The sequence below is a fragment of the Gopherus flavomarginatus genome, chromosome 9, assembly GCF_025201925.1.
Source record: "Gopherus flavomarginatus isolate rGopFla2 chromosome 9, rGopFla2.mat.asm, whole genome shotgun sequence".
Taxonomy (NCBI): Eukaryota; Metazoa; Chordata; order Testudines; family Testudinidae; genus Gopherus; species Gopherus flavomarginatus.
The window spans coordinates 42,339,509-42,344,764 of NC_066625.1; the positions used below are offsets into that span (position 1 = coordinate 42,339,509).

General features: G+C 50.2%; 1 non-coding gene across 1 annotated transcript; it reads right to left on the reverse strand.

Annotated features, from left to right (window-relative positions):
- Window positions 1-4,212: 4,212 nt before the first annotated feature.
- Window positions 4,213-4,294, reverse strand: TRNAF-AAA (transfer RNA phenylalanine (anticodon AAA)). The gene has a single exon. It is a non-coding gene; the product is annotated as a tRNA-Phe (tRNA).
- Window positions 4,295-5,256: the final 962 nt, after the last annotated feature.

Sequence of the window (5,256 nt, forward strand, 5' to 3'; positions counted from 1 at the left end):
CTTGAGACCTTGATCCAGACTCTGCAGTTTCAGACTGCTTTAACTCCTGGTAAAAACCTGAACTTGATTCCAAGAAGGGAGAGAGGAGAAGCCTGAAGTTGCCTTTGGTCCAAGGCTGGGATCTCCTGGATGGGTAGAAACGTCCTTCCCTGTTACCAGGGGACAGCAGCTACTGGAGACATAGCAGAGCTCAGAGGAAGGGGGGTTGATGAATGCACTTTATGTGAACAGGACCCCACTAACTCTAAATCCTCCACTCTAGCAGGAACTTAGAAAGTCAGACCTCGGTCAATGGCAGGACTGGGCTTTGAAAAAGAGATTCGTTTTTCCTCCCCGCCATGAGAAAGAAAGTAAGAGCTGGCAGCTCTGGTGCAGAAAACCACTTTTTCCTCTGGCTGCAGAGCTTCCAACCAGGCACAGACAACTGGTGTCTCCTGAAGGGGCGGGCACAATGTCAAGGTTCAGCTCCATCCCCTTGCAATCAACAGCCCCCCCAGTTGTGAACAGTGCAGGGAGAGGAAGCAGCAAAGGCAGCCCCTCTCCACTCACCCCTGCAGCAGCTGCTTTGCAGGGAGGGGGCCTGGCAGCACCACATGATGCAGCAGGCGATAGCTAACCCAGGTGGGGCACATGACCCCACACACGCCCTCTGCAAGTGTTGCCTCTGAAATTAGGAACACTGGTGAGTTCAGGGCACAGCTGCACACCCAGAAGAAAGCCCAACACAACATACCCAGGGTGAAGCGGGTGCTAACACCTGGCATCAAACCAGAAACCTTTAGATCTTCAATCCAATGCACTCCCAGCTGAGCTACTTTGGCAATGACCAAGCCCACCAGGAAGGCTTAATACATGAACCGCAGCACATGCTGGGAAGATTTAAATCTGGATGTCACAACACAGGAGCCAAGCAGTGGACTTGGCCTGAAGGGCAGGCTGGGGTTTCCTATATCCCTTTCACTCAAGCCAGCACCTGCCCCCTCACAAGCTGTCACTGGCATCCCCAGGTCGGCAAGAAAGGAGCAGCGGTTCTCACTGGAACAACCTCACCCACAGCTCGCAGGCTCCTCCCAAGCCTAAAACAGAAAACCATCTTTCCAGAAAGCAGCTGATTAGGACTCATCATTCTCAATAGAACATCTCTCCAGTCAACAATGACAAATGCAAGATGGACATCGCTTGCTATTTTAACACTTGGAAATGTCATCAACTAGTCTCTGCATCTCTTGAATGCTGCGCTTCAGCTCATGGGGGAAAGGTGAGAGAAGCGACCTTTCAACTAAAGGCCTGGGGTTAACATCCTAACGCTGTCTCCTACTGTAACAATACTTAATACTGGCCAGCCCTGTGCTGGTGGCAGTTCCATTGCTAGGTGTTAGTACAGTTCAGTTACTGTCAAAATTAAAAAGTTTCTATATGCTTAGAGGAAATGAATTTGTTTGATTTGCTTATATGTGGTATGAATAAATACAGGTTTACAGAACCAAGCCTGCAAATTTATCGTCTTATATGACAGAGAAAATCATACATTGAAATCATGAACTGAGCTACAAATGCAATGAAAAATAAGATATTCAAAATTTTAACATGGAGGGGGAACGGAAGACACGTCTTACCTGGGGTGCCAATTGGTCTAGGGCAGACCCTGTCAGGGAGAACAGGAGTTAGAGTCACATGTCTATTTTCAGGCTGTAAAATGTGGGCACCCTGCGTTTGGGGAGGGATCGCAGTAACCCAGACTCAGGGCTGGAACAGGCCCTTGATTGAGGGGGTGGCTGCATGGTTTACAGCGCTCTGATGTCTCAGACAAAGTGTCTCTCCCAAAGCCTCAGATCTGCATCCCCAGAAGGCTCCTGCACTGCCTCCGCTCCTTTCACCTTCTACAGTAAGGAGCAGCAGCAAGGGTCAGGGATGAGCCATAGGGCACTAGGTGGGGGGCAGAGGCTTCAGGAGCCCAGAGTGTTTGCCTATCTGGGCATTTTGGCTGAGACATCAGGGACACATTGTCAGTCAGAATCCCAGGCATCTATATGAAAGGAGCATTAGGACGTAAGAGCAGCCAGACTGGGTCAGACTGGGTCCATCTCGCCCAGTGTCCTGTCTTCCGATAGCGGCCAAAGCAGATGCCCCAGAGGGAATGAACAGGACAAGTAATCATCAAGTGATCTATCCCCTGTCACCCGCTCCCAGCAAACAGAGACTAGGGACACCTTCCCTGCCCATCCTGGCTCAGAGCATGTCCTCCATGAATTGATTTAGCCCTTTTTCTGAGCCCTGTTATAGTCTTGGCCTTCACAACATCCTCTGTCAAGGAGTTCCACACTTTGACTGTGCGTTGTGTGAAAAAATACTTCCTTTTGTTTGTTTTAAATGTGCTGCCTATTAATTTCACTTGGTGACCCCTAGTTCTTGTGTTATGAGAAGGAATTAGTAACACTTCCTTATTTACTTTCTCCATACCAGCCATGATTTTATAGACCTCTATCATATTTCCCTTTGGTCATCTTTTCTCCAAGCTGAAAAGTCCCAGGCTTATTATTCTCTCTTCATATGGCAGACACTCCATACCCCTTTCTGAACCTTTTCCAATTCCAATACATCTTTTCTGAAATGGGTGACCATATCTGCATGCAGCATTCAAGATGTGGCCGTACCATGGATTTATACAGCGGCAATAAGATTTTCTCTCTTATTTTCTATCCCTTTCCTAATGACTCCCAACATTCTGTTCCCTTTTTACCGACCGCTGCACACTGACTGGATGTTTGCAGAGAACTATCCACAGTGACTCCAAGATCTCTCACTTGAGTTGCAACAGCTATTTGACATCCCATCGTTTTATATGTAGAGTTGGGATTATGTTTGCCAATGTGCATCACTTTGCATTTATCAGCATCGAATTTCATCTGCCAATTTGTTGCCCTTTCACCTAGTTTTGTGAAATCTCTTTTTAGCTCCTCACAGGCTGGTTTGAACTTAACTGTCCTCTGTAGTTTTGGATCATGTGCAAATTTTGTCACCTCTCTGTTTAGCAGATCATTTATCGATATGTTGACTAGTCCTGGTCCCAGTATAGACACCACTAGGTACGAGTTTGTGTCCTGAAAACTGACCTTTTATTCCTACCCTTTGTTTCCCAGATTTAACCAGTTATTGATCCATGTGAGGACCTTCCAGAGGTGAAAGTAAGCCGGTACGTTCTGGTATGGGGTACTGGCAAGAGCGAGTATGCTATGCCAGGCCGGCCTGGCTTTCCCAGTCTGGTGATTTAAAGGGCCCAGGGCTCCCTGCAGTGGCCAGAGCCCCAGGCCCTTTAAATCGCCTCCTGAGCCCGCCTGCCGGAGCCCTGGGACCTTTAAATCACCTCCCAAGCCCTTCTGCTGGAGCCCCCGGGAGCAAATCACTGCCATGGATGCTGCTCTCTCCTGCACTACGAACACAGAGCAGGGGCGGTGGCAGCCTCCTTACAGTGGGGCAGGGGCACCGTTGTCTGAACTGTGGCGCTCTCATGACACCTCTTCCCCAAGGAACCACACTCACACCACCCCTCCCCCTGAGGCCACCCCCACAGAACACTTCTTCCTCCCAAGACTCCACCCTTCCCCCCTCATCACTTGTCCTAACAGCCGGTAAAGAGTGGCGGGGCCATGACCCTCTAACCCCCCTGTTCCAGCACACCAGACACAGAGCTAAGCAGGCAGCAGTGTGCATGTGTGACAGAGGCTGCTGTGCTGAGCTGAGCCAGTGAGGGAAGCAGGGGCTGATGTTGGGGCTGTCCCCCTCTCCCTGCCTCAGGACTGGTTGCTTGCAGCAGCTGTTTGAACTAAGAGACAGTGTGCCCACACACTCACTCACTCTTCCCCCCCCCCCAAACACATTGCAGTTGAAAAGCAGCTGGCAATCTAATAGGATTCCCATGGAACAATGTGATAGGGAAACCTGCATCATATGATGCTGTACCAGCCCAGGAGGCCTTGCAAAACCTTCCCAAAGCACCTGCAGCCAGTTGCACAGCTACCCACAGTGCCCTGCTCCCTCTGGCCATCCAAGAGTCTAGCATGGATGTGCTCTGGTAAGACAAGAGGCATACTGTGGACATGCAACAGCAGTTTAATTCAAACACTTTAAAGGCACATTACCTAATAATGCAGACATAGTTTGAGAGCGAGGCAAGACCCAACTCCCTTGAAACTAAAGGACCACAACTACCTCCGTAGTTGACAGGATTTGAACCTGCATGGGGAGAACCCAATGGATTTTTAGCCCATCGCCTTAACCACTCAACCACAACTACTTGCTTGAGATGGGTCTCTCGCTACACTCCAGTTCTGTTCTCACTGAGTGATCAATTCCAGATATTTCCTCAGACCAGCTTCCACAACACACTCACTGCTGTACCATTGTGTAAGTGTGTCCCTGGCTGAACTGCAAGAATTCCTGCTCATTTCCCTTCTGGCTGGAACCTGAGGAAAGTGTGTTTATGGTCAATGCCGTTCCTGTAGATTGTTGTCCATTGCCTGCCTTGATCATTCAGACAGTTCCTTTACCATCATATCCCCAGCACATCAGGGATTGCAATAGCAGGGGGCAGGTTTTCTCCGGGGCACTGAGATTTGTCAGGGGGTTGGTGGCTCCTTTCTTTCCTCACCCTGGAGTAAACTCAGCTTTTTATTCCATCCTTGATGTTTCAAGGTACAACAACAACAGTTGACCGAGGAAAGAGGAGGACAGGGAGGGTCTCAGGTGAGGGGCAGAGAGGTGCAAATGGTGGGCAGGGCCAGTCTCATGGGCGGGGCAAAGAGGTGTGGGTGATGGACAGGGCAGGTCAGGGGAGGGGATAGAGAGGTGTGAGTGCTGGGCAGGGCTGGTCTTAGGGGAGAGGGCAGAGGGGTTTGGGCAGGGTGAGTCTCAGGGGAAGGGCAGAGAGGTGGGGATAGAAGGCAGACCTTGGGGGCGGGGGTGGAGAGACACAAGGAGGCTTTCGGGAAGGAGAGGAGTGAGCAAAAGGTGGACCAGCAGGCCTCAGCCAAAGAGAAAGAGCAGGGGTGGGAGAGTGGCCAAATGGGAGTGAGAGAAGAGGACACGTGGGGCTTCAGAGGGAGGAGAATGAGTCAAGGGTGTGGAGTGGGCAGGGCTGCCCAGAGGATTCAGGAGGTGTGGGACAAAACAATTTTGGGGGCCCCTTCCGTAAAAAAAAGTTGCAATACTATAGAATAATATATTCTCATGTGATCCCTGCAGGGCCTTCGGTAAATT